Consider the following 15,304-nt stretch of genomic DNA (forward strand, 5'->3'; position numbering starts at 1 on the left):
ACTAAAATGGTGAAACTAATGTTTAAATATTATGATTTCAATTGTTTGAAGTAATGTATAAACATTAATGTGTTTAAAAGACAACAAAATTATTCATCATTTTAAATTCAAACTAAATCTCTGAAAGATAACATGTGTATACCTACTGTAACTTTATTGTCTTGTTATATCAATAGACATTCAATCCCCATGATAAAGTTGTCACCAATTATAAAATCTTAATAGATGTGGTTAAAGTGAGCCGCTGATTTAAATTACTGATTTCTGATGAGTATGCAGGCTTTTATCCTAATCACACTGATAGGACAACTTATTGAAACCTAAAGCATCTGTAATGCCCCCATCAACTATCTCGGTTACAAATAATAAGGACGGAAGTAGAATTTTACACACTAGCACAATCTGTTGCTGCTGGCTATAGAACTATGTTTCATTTTAATAAAAAAATGTGACAGCTTGTCCATATAGCTAGAATGTTAACTTGAGTATGCAACAGTCGATGATACAATAGGCCTTCGTTGGCCAACTGCTGCATTAATTGATTTGTAATTTTGGAATTAAAGTATCAATACATGCATGAATCGTTTATTGCAGAAACCCCATAACCAACATTTTTGCAGTTGTCTGATTTCTACACCTAATAATGTATTTCAATTTGTTCATCAATAATATACTAAAAATTCAAAATTTAAAAAAATTGGCTATAGGGTTTCTGCAATAAACGATTCATATATTCCCATGTTTATTTGTTTTTCATGAAAGCAACTTCAACAATCAACAAATCAGACGATAAAGAGTTAATAATGGTAAAAGTACCTAACTAAGTATTTTATTTGTCACAAAACAGTTTTTTTTTGTGACTCAACCCAAAAATAGTCAATTTACGTCCTAGGGTGAAAATAAAATATAATTTGGGTATATAAGCTGTAATTGTCTTTCAAAAACATTTTCAATTTATTTATCCCTGTTCAGTTTTCTCTCTAGGGTGCCAAAGCTCCCCTGCAGTTGACCATGCCTACCTGTTATTAATATTTGGATCCAAATAGATGGACCACCAGCTAAGATTGGTTCCTAAACAGGTTGTGGCATTATCTCATTGCCGAAATCATTTGATCGTTGTGGGAATTGAGACCAGGCCATCTGGCTGATGGTCTTCTAAAATCGTAATTAAAACCTAATCTGATTAAACCCAATTACATTAAACTTATTAAATGAGCGGTAAATGAAAGATCACACCGCCTGTCACCAAACCTATGGTATCTAAGGTAATTGTGATCACTACCATCCACAGGTAAAAATTAAAAGCTTGTGTCAATTAGGGTGGCATATGAGAGGGATGAGGGAACAATTAGCTAGAAACTGGAGGTAGGACTGGCCCGGTAACTCTTTTAGAAAATCAACATTCTGTACAACTTTTTTATGATGGAACCAACTAACAAATTTGGGAATTTGTCCCTATTCCCCCTGATTGAGTAGAAATGACGGCAAACATCTCCAGCTCAATGTGAGAGAACAACACCCAATAACACTGAGTCACACCACTAGAAGCAAATGGCACTAAATTAATCTAACTCCTGCTCGGTGGTGTGACAACAGGACTGAATTTTATCTGGTCCGCAGGAGGGTTCCATGCGGACAATTTCAGGGGTGCAAAAATAGGACTGAGCAAATTCTCCCTAGCCAAGTCGGTTTCTTCCCGTTCCCCTGCGGTCACCTCCCTTTTCCCTACCTATACACATAAAGGCAAGAGAACTGAACAAAATGGAGTCATTCACTAGGTCGCTGGGAATGGATCACCTCATGGAATCGTTCGCCGTCTTTTCAAAGAGAATTGTTCAGATCAAGACAGAAATTTCCTAAACTAACCTCAGACTATAAATATAGTTGTTACAATATTATCCTACTAATATTATAAATGAGAAAGTTTGGATGTATGGATGTATGGATGTATGTTTGTGACAAGTGAACGCGAAAAATACTGGTTGGATTGGGCTGAAATTTTGAATGATGATAGCTCACATTCCCGATTAACATATAGGCATATTCTTATTTCAAAAATCCTTTCGAGCTCCGCCCCAGTGGCTCTGGAGTTTCCCATGTTAACCTTATGAGAAATGGAATTATTGAATCTTAACAGCTGTTTCAATTAAACAAGTTGGTTCTGTTCTATGATGTTCAATAGCATTAAAGTTACAAGGATTACCAACAGGGTGCAGCACTATTATTTCTTTTACATTTATGACAACAGCTAATTTGCAACCAAAAGGTGAGTGAGCGTAGCGAACGAACTTCAACCTGGAGGCGAGTTAGCGTAGCGAACGAGCTAACCTGAAGGCAAGTGAGCGCAGCGAACGAGCTCCAACCTAAAGGTGAGTGAGCGTAGCGGACGAGCTCCAACCTAAAGGTGAGTGAGCGTAGCGAACAAACTTCAACCAGGACGTGATTGAGCCATGCGAACGAGATCATCTTGAAAATTAAGAAGTTAAACGGGGCAAAGCCCGCGGGTTACAGCTAGTTATTATATAAAAAGGCAATTATACCTGTTTTAATTTTTTTTATATAGAAAAGTGCTGACAAATGTACACAGGGTAAATATTTCCGTGAACCCCCACTAGTTTACTCTGAGTCCAGGGTTAGGGTGATGTGAATTTCCATGGTTAGGCAGGGAGAAAGTGGAAATATAATTCCACTCAGTCCTACTGTCACACCCTTAGAAAATGCTACATGACCCAGGTCAGATTCAGTTCTGTAGTCGCTTACCCTTGTGCAGTACATATCCCCAACGTGGACGTGTCCACTAAGTTTACAAGGATGAGTATACAGCATATTTTTTTCTACTATTTTCTATACCTCTAGGATGCATTATGACAGTACTTATGACCAAGCAAATGGCTATTAGACTAAATTAAGGGAAGTATTTGTCTCATCAATATTAGGTAGGCCCTACTATAAATTAATTCATCCGAACTCCTCTAAGCCGCAGCTTCCTTTTAAAACGGGTAAACATAATAACAAAAAAGTTAAGTTACCAACTCTCATCTTATAGGCTAACTTCTTTGAGTAACAAATGCAATGTAAATATGTTTAACTAAAGTTCCAGTAGAAAGCAATGATGGAAAAATCTTTTTACCTAAAAAAAAACCTTGCGCTGGTGTAAACAGCTGATCAAGGCTGTTTGATCGTACTTGGCGGAAAATTCGTGTGTTGGCGGAAGCTGACCTGGATTTGCCGGGAACAGTGGCTTGTTGCAACATATTGGTTGGGCCTTGAACCAACATCATCAGGTTTTCCTTTTTATTATGACTAACTGGGCGGCTCTGCCTTGAAGACCAGACTGAGTCAGTGAGTCATATGACCCCGATTAATCTTTTGTTTCTCGTGAGCTGAATTTTATTTTTTTAGCTCCACACCAAATCATTGTTGAAATGGAACCTGTCAATTCGTCTGAATATTCTTTCAACTCTGTTATAGCCAATAGTCATCGTCTACTAAGTACTTACATTCGAACAAGCGGAAATACTGTTACGTCACAGCCAACAATGAGATGTCCAAGATGGCGGCGCCGGAAGTGCCATAACCAAACAGCTGATAACAGTGTAAACACAAACACGGGCATCCCAGCGAGTCTATCCTTGGCCTGGATCGTTGCTCTAGAGTTTAGGTTCCTTTAGTGTTCTACTGATTATTTTGATATCTTATCCTCCGAACCTGTCTCAGGTTTTGTGGAAGAGTGAGGAAACATGCGTAGGTTTACTTGTTTGTCTAGGAGAAAACCTGTTTGTAAAAAGATAGTCTATCAAAGTAGAAACGCAAGGTCGTTAGATTTGTCATGGATCTGTGACTTAATTGGTTCTAGTTTAGCATATCCTCATTATGATTCAGTTTGATAACTCCAGGATTGCGTTTTATCATAGCCTGTACTCTAAGAGCTATTTCTGTCTGTCTGTCTGTATAATATATCTCGAATTCCAGCGGAAGGATTTTTACAAAATTTTGGAATTAGCGACTTTTAGTCATAAAAACGTGATTTGTGAAAATGTTTTACACAACTCATTTGAAAATTTAAAAATTCAACATAGGCCTTATGGGCTGCCAAGCAACTAAAGTGGTTGAACAAAATAACAAGGAAAAAGTAAAAAAATGATTTGTCACATGTGTTTATAACAAGCCATCCACAGTACACTAGCAAATTACTAAAAAACACATCAGTTGTAACTATTGAGCAAAGATTACACTGAAGATTGATCGATATAGGGTTAAATCATAGATGTTAAATATAGTGTCGATCATATACTGATTATTTTACTTAGCCGTATTCCACCAAAACTTAATCTCCGAAGTGCTGCTGAGGCATTCCAAGTAAACTAATTACATCTGGGGGGGGGGGGTTAATTTGCATAAAACTATTACCATATGCTGAATTCCAATAAAAAAACAGTCATAATCTCAAGTGGAAAAGTGAAAAGTCGTTGTCAAAAGCCGTTTTGTAACTACAGTAATATAATTTTGTTTATATCATATTTTTATATCTGCTGTCATAATTGCATTTCAATTAGTACCTAACAGAATCTTTAAAATAATTTTCTATACAACAACACTAGTTGTCAACGCAGAGACGTAAACGAAATGACCCTGCAACGTCTTTGTTTACAACAACCACACCTTAAAAACTACAGACACTTCCAACAATAAAATTCAAATCCAGAGCCTTGAGGTCCAGCGGCAGTTTGGGATTCCCCCACGATAACACCGTCTTGACCGCCTGCCAAACCTTGACCATTGGTGGGAGTGAGAGAGGAGATGAGAGATCACACAGTTCAGGAAGTGAAGTAGTTTCCTCAGACCTAAACACAACTTCCTACACTTACAGTCTGCAAGTCGATGTTGGGCACCTTGGAAGTATCCTCTGGCCTTACAAACCGCTGGTAATTTGACGAGACATGACATGATAGGGGTGTTTACGGTGTGTATTGTTAATGTTGTAGGTCTCGCTTCTATGTGTGTGGTTTGATATGTAACGTGACGAATTCTTGGGATCACAGTAGCTATTGTAGGCTATATTGGTTCAAAATTTGAGCCTGTTTGCCTCTAGATTTACTTTTGTAGTTCAGCCATTAAATTTCAAACCACGGTAGCAATGCGAGTCCGGACTAAGTGACGGTTGACGTCACTGTCATATTACAATGACCGAGTTTATATTGTTCACATTTTTTACTTCTTGTGCCTTAAAAAAATTGTTGTACTTGGAATACTATACAGTATTTTTTTAAAGCGTCCATTCAAGGACTTGGAATACACAACTTGTGTTTTGAGTTAACTCGCTATAGTCAACACAAATAGAATAGGTGGTTGATTAATTTCAGAAGGCCTATTAAAAAACATTACCTTCACCCGCCAGTTCTATTTGCCTTGAGTATAATAGTTTACGAATACACGGGGTTTAGTTTCAAAAATGAAAAATATATGTCCCATTAAAACAAATTGCAATTTACGTCGTCAGATTTATACATTAGAACCTTGATAAGAAGATTCTCAAAGGTATTATAAAATATCATTTGTTATCAAGGTTGACTTCTTATCGAGGTTTGCAATAATATGTGTTTATGGTAAAATAATTTCAAAGAGATTTGAAAATGACCCTTGTTATCGAGGGTCTTGTTATAGAGGTTCTACTGTAATAATATTCTAATGCATTTATTTCGGCTGATATACATATGGGAGCAAAAAATGTTTTTTTTTATCTTCTGAGTAACCGAAACCGTTTCATATTGAGAGATTGATGTGAAAGTGTGTAAATCTTTCATGGTTTTCCGTCTTTACTTTGTATTAGTCAATAGTACCACCTTTGCAAGAACCAATCCTCTTTCTGATAAGAACAACCCATCAGCTGTTGCATAACTTTGGCGAGCTCAAACATGACAACATTTACATCCTCTCTTACCAGCTGTTTTGTTTTACTTTCGTTCGATCCTGTTTAGATCCAGGGCGTCCAAACCCAGTTTGCAAACGTGATGGAAGTGATTAAATGCCAAATTGCACAGGCTTCAGTAAATTTATTTCATAGATAAAAAATACTCCCCTAGTCTATGGTTATTTCCATCCAACGATGAGAGATTCAGAGATTCTTAATCTCATTGATAATTGAACTATCACGGCTTTCTCGTTGAGAATGATAAATAAACGGGATGTTTCTCCTCAATAAATTCGACCTATTATTTAAATGTGGCCTTCAACAGGTAAATATTTCAATCACCATTGCGGAATCCTCCTCAATAGTTTGAATTATTGTTTAATGCAGGCAAATATATTTTTGTATTTGATGCATACAGTTATCTGATTATTTTTCTTTTTTTCTAGAAGTGACACATAATTTTAAATTGTAAAAATAAATTGAACTGTTGGTATATGGTTCAATCCTTTTCAGGTAACCCTGTTTAATTTAGGTAAAGTTTCGATCTTAGATCAACCACAATTTTAATATCTTCACTGAGTAATAATCTAAACAAATCACAATTGGTTTCAAACCAACTTTTTTTAGGATAGAACAAGAAACATTTGGTTTGTAAGGACTTAACTAATAGGTAATCAATAAGTGGTGCAATACCAACGCAAATCGGGTTTGTCCAGCCCTTCAGAAAGGTTTAAAGAACCTTTTTGGCAGTTCGAGACCTCTCTCTCTTTTGGCTCTGCTTGTTCATTCATTAGGCTTTTAAATAGGCGATCTTGATTAAAGTTTTCAATAGGTAGTTAAAACATTCACGTGGTTCATATTGAACTCACCACCATTCACCATAATTGTACTACGACCGTGATGTGTCAACGTCGTAGTACTAGTACAATGATTCAACCATAAAATGTCACTAAAATACGGGAAACAACTTTTGAGAAGTTAATGACACTTCGACGATTGGACACAAGAATCATGAGGAAAACTCACTCATAGAAACACACCAACATACAGACTCCTACACACGCACACTGTGTCAGATCAATGGCCGGAAGGTATAATGACGACCTCAGAGACCAAGGACCGACTCCTCGACCGCGACGAAGACGATGCCCTAGACTCCGCCACGACCCTTGGTCGGCGACCTTCCTTTCTGGTCCTCCCAGTCTCCCACGCGACCATCCCACCCACGGGTCCATTGGAGTATCCGAGAATACGGAACTCCCGGGGTCAAGGTGGCTTCTCACACCTCTGAGAACGCCTTGGATTTCTCTGTAATCTTATGGCGATCTGTTGTTGAGGAAATTACTCATTCCAGAATTATTTTGGCGGTAAATATGTTTAACAGTTTATATCTTCTAAGCTAAGTGCTGTATTTCCTCTTAAATGTCCAAGACTGGGACGGTGGCATCGTCCTGTAATCCAACTACTAGGAGGTCACGAATTGTGGATATGTATAGGCATGCACTTGGATGCGATACTACCTGTTGTGTATTATCGTCCGCACTAGTGAGTACTACGACTATCCGCAATAGGGCCTACTATCCTGATAATTAGGCAAATTCGTTAATTACAAGGGGAAAATTGGGTTCGGATTTCACTATAAACTGTAGGTCCCTTAGTTACCATTTGGCTGTAGGGTATGGACTATTAACAGCTGTGTCTAAGGAAGACTACAAGATCACGCCACTTATCCTACACTCATCCTTTTAAAATACACACATAGTGGCGTCCCATCTTAAATAATTGATTGATTGACTTTTGAATGACAGTTATCTTTATTGGTCGTTAATTTCCTGCTAATGGAATGTACTCCTTGTATAGTATGCGTTAGGGAATATGTCATTGTTTCAAAGTTTACGATTTCTCTAACCACAAAAATATCTCCAGAAATAATTTACATTGCACACAACAGTAGCTTTGTGATATCCCAACATCATTACACCGAAGAACACACAACTGCTGACAAATCTGTCAGTCCTTTCTACCCTTGATTAAAATGATTCTCAAAAGGTATACAGGAGTTACGAAACATTGTACAAGTGAAATTTAAAACATAAAACACTGGTTGAAAAAAATCGCATGTTAATATTTAAAAACATCATGATAAGGAAAGACGTACTGGTACTACAAATTGTTGATTGCTGGATTAATTAATCAACAATTGTAAGTACAAACCTAGGTTTTTTTCATTTTAAAAAAGCTTTAAAAGTGTTGCTAAATCTAATAAGTAATTAAAAATTGAGATCTGAGCACCCTAATTGGCAATTCAATTTTAAAACCAAAAGAACACAATTTTGAAATGTTTTTTACAATGGAAAAATCACAGTTGGTCAATTTGTGTATCTAGTTTTCACTTAAAAATTGACAAATCAAATAATCTTGTACAGTATCGGTAACACACTGTAATAATGTCCATTTTGTTTACAATATCTTGAATCGCACTAAGATCAATCTAAAACACAGCGAATCACACAATTATCACACGCACACAAGGACACACCTGTCGTCACGAGGACAAGGATCTCTCCGGCCACACGCGACAACAGGAAAATCTACTGAGGATTCAGGAAACGCGAAAAAATCAATGATAAGACAAGTTCATGGATCAAGGTCAATTGTACACTTGAATACGTTAGGTACTACTGAACAACTTACACACACAGTGAAAATGGAAAACATATTGTTTAACAAATGTGACTGCTCTTGTTAGCAAGCTATCCAATATTGTGTTATTTCCAATAGGTAGGTATTTTAGTTCTTTAGATAGGATATAATTGCTAAGACCAAGGATGCGATGTGTTGACGAGGTTATGAATGACATAGAAGGAATGGGAGCAGACAAGAGCTGACTTTTGTTAGACTCCAAAATAAGTGTTCGTTAAATTGTTACCCTTTATGTGTATCTCTCTAATTTCGATACACATTTTGAGTTTACGTATAAAATAAATAGGTAAAACTACTTACAACGAACCGGCAAAATCCCCTAATTTAAAAGGGTTTGGTAGAGGTATCATCTTCGTAATTAAAAACTCGGTCTTTTACTTAGAGGAAAATGTAAAGTTTTTGTTTAATTATACTGTACTGCTAGATTTTGTCTAAACAGATTAACTAGTATTATTAAATTTGTATCCAATGCTTGTTGGTTACAAAGATATGATATAAACAAATTGTAAAGCATGCATAATAGCATGTCTCCTATGTCTTAATGCAGATTATTTGTATAGGGATGGGAATTTGTTTTATTTCCCGTGTAAGATTTTCGAGAGGACTTAAATACTCGTTGAGTAAATGTTATATAACACGCAAGGAACGGTGCAAGTGTAAATATTTAATTATGTACCTGCTGTCATGAAAAATCAATACAGCTATAATTGCTGTGACGAGATATTTGCTATTTCTATGTCACTCGGGCTTACGGCCAAACTATAAGCTGTAAGAAGAACTGCAATATGTAATCAAATACCGGACCAGGCCCCAGGTGATGAAGGTAGAACATTTTACATCTACCGCACATTGCATTTGCAGAGGTTGGTATGCAATACTAGACTATGTCTCTAGACATTACTTAGACGAAAATTGTATTAATTGCTATATTTGTAAATAAATGTTGGTTTTAGTATCCGATTCCCTCATATGGAAAAATAACTAAATGCGATGCCTGAACAATATCGTGAGTATTAGCATTAATAACTAAACAAACTTAATCAATGAAACCGTAATTTAAAACCATTTATTGGCATTTTTTTTAATTTAAGATAATGAAACGTCTACATGCTATCTAGGGTTACACGAAGTATTAGACAAATTGTGAAAACTAGGATTAATTTGAGTTTTTATTAAAACTTATGTAATTATAAGATTAGTTCTGTGTATTTGATTCTGGAGTTTTTTTTTCAGACTTTCTTCGCAAAAAGGCCTGAATAAACTGTGTAGGCCCTATATCCACAGATCTTAAAGGTTACTTTTTAAATTGTCGACACAGTAATGATTGTTGCATTCTATTATTTTAAGAGTAGAACTTTGTATATTAATGTTACAGAGCTACACCAATTATTCAGGCCACTGCTTTAGCAAACTGTCGTATTATTAAATTTAATTATTCGATTTGCCTTAAAACTCTTAAAATGTTAAAATCTTTAAACAAAAGTGAAAGTTTCCACTGCAACGCCGTGGTCTGTGGTTACAACTTTATGTAGCTGTGGAGGTCAGGAAATATGATAGGTTCAATATGTCACAACTGGGTACTAACGCCCTCGATCAATAACCGAGCTGTGTATTACAAGATCACCATTACACAAAATATACGACGAAAATAACTGTAGGCTGAATACGTTCATCGATTTATTTGTATCCTGCTATAATCATACTTTTTTATTTTAACACCAAATTTTGTTTAACCCTTTAAACATATTCAAACACTTCTTCTCAAAGCGTCTCTATGTCTTCTCATGGTAAACTGATTTCTTCTGGAACTTAAACTAACACATTTTTTTAAACGTTTAGTAAAATAATTTGTATTCGTATTGTATTTGTTTTTGTTGAAGAAAACTTGCTTTCTAAGTTCCTAGACCCAATTTAAGGACTAACATCCCTCGTTGTAATACAATGACGTATACAAACATTACTTACCGCGTTACCGGTCAGTCACCGTACAGTACCGCACTTAGTAGTGTCCAATAGTTTTCACTCTGTTCAGGATTGCGTGGACTGAATGTCCAAAATAATTTACTTGGTGGTTTTTTCCCCACAGCATTAAGCAAAAGTACTTTGTTATAGGTACTGAAATTACGTTTACCCTTTTAGTTTTTAGCTAATAATAAAATGTGTATTCATAATTTTTTTATTGACTTTAATTCAATCTCATTACCTAATATATACATTTTTTGTTTTGTTATTGTTATGTGGACATTTGGTAGTTTTATTGTATATGTCAAGGGTGAAAACCCTATATTTTCTAAACATCCATGTAATATGCATAGATAAACATTTTTACAGCTTGTCTGTTTCCTACACACGATGAATGGGTTTTTTTAAAATATATATTTGGGCCTACGTGTAAAATCAGTAAATAAACAGATGAATTAAATTTATTGAGCGGAGCGAGCGAAGCGAGCGAAGCTCTTATACGTCGACTCTTATGCATTTCGTAATACGCAAACTCCTCCTAGACGGCTGAATCAATCGTTTTCAAATTTTGCATGGTGATAAAGACCATATCGGTGAGTGCCAACATCTATATGGCGTTAAAAAAGTCTCTCAGGAATCCGCCCCACTGGGTCTCAAAGTTTCAATGTAATCCTTATGGAAGCAGTATTTGACACATAAACAAAGACATATGATCAGCTGTTGACTTTTGAATGCAGTAGATAAAGAAATAGCTGATGGCATTATTCCACAGATATTAGAACAGTAACGGTATGGATCATAAATATAACCAAATGACGACACTAGCTTGGGGTCCAGTAGTAAAGGTGAGCAGTCTGGAGTATGGAAACTGTTTATAACGATAAGATTAAGGTATCTGCATTCCTAAAATTCTATGGGAAGGGAGGAAAACAGGTCCGCGACGTAGGAAGTGGTGATGGAAGTAGTAAAGGCGAGCAGTCTGGAGTGTGGAAACTGTTTATGACGATTAGATTAAGGTATCTGCATTCCTAAAATTCTATGGGAAGGAAGGAAAACAGGTCCGCGACGTAGCAAGTGGTGAAGGAAGTAGTCAAGGCAAGCTGTTCGGAGTGTGGGAACTGTTTATGACGATTAGATTAAGGTATCTGCAATCCTAAAATGCTACTAGAAGGGAGGAAAACAGGTCTGCGACGTAGGAAGTGGTGAAGGAAGTAGTATAGGCAAGCAGTCTGGAGTGTGGAAACTGTTTATGACGATTAGATTAAGGTATCTGCATTCCTAAAAATCTATAGGAAGGGAGGAAAACAGGTCCGCGACGTAGGAGTGGTGAAGGAGGAAGGAAGTAGTAAAGGCGAGCAGTCTGGAGTGTGGAAACTGTTTATGACGATTAGATTAAGGGGCGCAGGCCGAAAGCCACGAATGTTTATCTCTATAAGCTGGGGGGACGTAAGCCACGACAATTAGCGAGGGGTTAAGAAGTTATAATCCTGGGGACGAAAGCCACGACGGCGGGCCAGGTAGTTGGGAGGAGCGAGGGAGAAACGGGAATCTCTTACATGAACATGGCAATTATAATATGCAGGGATGGACGCCAATATTTCACTAAAGCTGTTTGATGAGGTTTCAATGGATTTTCAAATACAGTTGTAAGAGCTAAAAATAATGAAGGGGCAGACAAATGTAACCCCGATAACATATTCTATGTATATTGTGACTGTTAATAACTTAGTTAGGCCTAATTCTGTTGCTGTTTTAGTTTATTTTCCTGTTGAATCAGTATCAAATATGTAAATAGATAAATTTGTATGTATTGTTAAACCAATATGTAAAATACCAATAGGTGGGGCCCTTATTTTATAACTTCCCACTTGTTTTCAATACTGCTAACGTAAATAATTTGCTGTTTATAAAGTTAGTTAAATAATTTCTTGTATTAATATTGTGATGTTTACAATCTAACTAATATTATAAATGTGAAAGTTTGTGTGTATGTTTGTTTGTTTGTTTGAAGTTCAATCACGCATTAACTACTGGACGGACTGGGCTGAAATTTTGCATAATTATAGCTTACATTCCCGATTAACATATAGGCATATTCTTATCTCAAAAATCCGTTCGGGCTCCGCCCCAGTGGGTCCGTAGTTTCCTATGTTAACCTTACGAGTATTCATAAGTATTCATAATTTATAAATAAAAAAGTTTTTTTTAAAACAAAACGTTTTTAAACGCACTAAAAAGTAGAAAATAATTTATAAATATGTGGAGATTATAAATACTTGTAAGATTTAAAACGAAAAACGTGGGGTGCATGCAATAGATAATTTACAATTACCTTCACCTATTGAACTAATGTATTATTATCAATTGCATGCACCCCACGTTTTTCGTTTTAAATCTTACAAGTATTTATAATCTCCACATATTTATAAATTATTTGTAAATTATTTTGTTTAAAAACGTTTTGTTTAAAAAAGTTGTTTGTTTATAAATTATTTAGTGATAGAACATTATGGCTAAGGTAGATGTGTAATACTATAGTATACCTTAAGTTTAAAGAAGCAAATGTTATCAAACTGTGGTCCTTCCCCATTGCAAACAGAAAGCTTATGAGCATAACTGCAATAAACATTTTATACTTATATTCCAACCCCGTACGAAGGTCGGGTACTCTGCTAGTACATTATACCATCGATGTGTCTAGCTACTGTCAACAATGCAACAATAGGCTAAATCTTTACCTAATTAATCATTTTGATTTTATACGTTGTCACAATCCAAATTTACAACTGTTTGCTACAACTTATTTTTACTCCCTATGGAATAAAAATGTTACTTTTGACCCGCAACGAATGAGGTATAAATATGGGTGTTTTTGCTTTATTATGACGAAAACCCTTATTGTATTGAGTATTACGGAAGATAATATGATTATTTAACGATACAAGTTATACTTAAAACTTAAGTTATACAAGGTTTTACGTCGGCACGGAAGTCCAATACACGTTTAGTTTTACATGTTGTAATGTTGAATGCAATAAATTATGTGGTATATCTTCTATCACTACTTTTGTTAAACAATAACTGTGACTATTATTGGTATTTTATTTCAAAAATCCAAACTATTACATTTATTCATAAGTATTAGCTAACCAATGAAACACCCGTCAATATTTTTGCTTGGTTAATTGTCACATCCTACACACAACAATTATGTTGCTATATTGCTCACTGTGTATCACTATAGCATAGTATTATACAAATGGGCAAATTAATAATTTCTAAAAATAAAAAACAGATTTTTTTAAAAAATTCTGATCAGATACCAAGTTAAGTATCAGAAAATTATTCTGTCGATGAAGAAGGCAAATTCAGTAACAGCCGTTCTTATGCATCTGCATGCACGATGTGGTTAACATAGTTTGGGTTGAACTATAAATTTATGCATTAATAATTTTACTTTAAAGGACCAGTACTATATACCAGTGCGTGTAATATTTTTACGGGATAGGTTGGTTACATCATAGCTTAGGGTTGTTGACACCTGATTACAAAAGGAACACATAGAGGGAGGTATCTTGGAATTAGTCATTAGAATACTGCGTCACCCTTAAATTTCGGCATATTTAGGATTTCACATCACTGCATCAGTTTTGCCTAAACATTCAAAACGTGAAGGCCAGAGAAGATTGTGCGGAGTTATTTTTTTTTAACTGCATGGGTGCTCAAGAAAAAAGATTAGAAGTTGTTGATAAGTGCAATCCCGTTCATTCCTACTTATAGCCTACCTACTAAAAATGTAAAAATCATGCAATTGCTGTATAATGGTAGTTCATGTTTTTGGCGTTTATGTCAAGTATAAGCTGTTGAAGTGAATTACGAAATTTTTTAATTTTTTTTGTAGAGAAATGTATATGCATGACATCAAGTTTTAATGACACCTTTTACTGGAAATTTGAGGAGAGCCTGTAACTGTTTAGGGCGCTGGGAGTTATAAGTATCATAATACACGGTGTAAAACATCATACACGGTGTTTATGTAACTTAAATTTGTATATAACTTTTCAAAGCAGTTATGGTGGAACTAACTGTAGCCTACTATTACAAAAATTATGTTTAAACTTGTAAACCTAAGTTATACATCTGGAGTAGTATTCTAGCAACAAACATGATTTTAAGATATTTTCAAAGTGATCAGTCCGATGATCCTGGTGGTTAATTCTTCCTTATTTCCCTTCAGTAATCGTCCGTCACACGTTAATAACCAATTTTGTTGAATAAATGAGTAGATTTAATACCAATTTGCACTCTGAGAACATAAAACCGAAAAAGTAAAACGGTTTAGAGTTTAGGTTTTACCGTACTATCTATGGTAATGGCTTATCCCGAGTTATTATTTGCTTGAAATTAATTATTGCAATTGTATGAGTGAACAACTACAGCACACTAACCAGGCAGTATAATAAAAAAACAAACAGTGAAACAGTAGTATAGCTCAAAGGTATATTTCTAACCTTTATAGCACGGCGGATTCAGATTGAACTGACGATTGACGAATTTGCTTGCGACGCATACTGTAAATAACAGGGAGCTTAAATTTCCCGTTCTCCCTGTGAGCTGCCACCCTGACAGCAGTCTACCTGGCTCGTAGTCGTGGCTTACGGCCCCAGGATTAAAACCCTTTCGACCCTTCACTAATTGTCGTGGCTTTCGTTCCCCAGCTTATATCCA

The sequence above is a fragment of the Macrosteles quadrilineatus genome, unplaced genomic scaffold (assembly GCF_028750875.1).
Source record: "Macrosteles quadrilineatus isolate MER2022 unplaced genomic scaffold, UCM_ALF_1.0 Scaffold_9__3_contigs__length_116548681, whole genome shotgun sequence".
Classification (NCBI taxonomy): Eukaryota; Metazoa; Arthropoda; class Insecta; order Hemiptera; family Cicadellidae; genus Macrosteles; species Macrosteles quadrilineatus.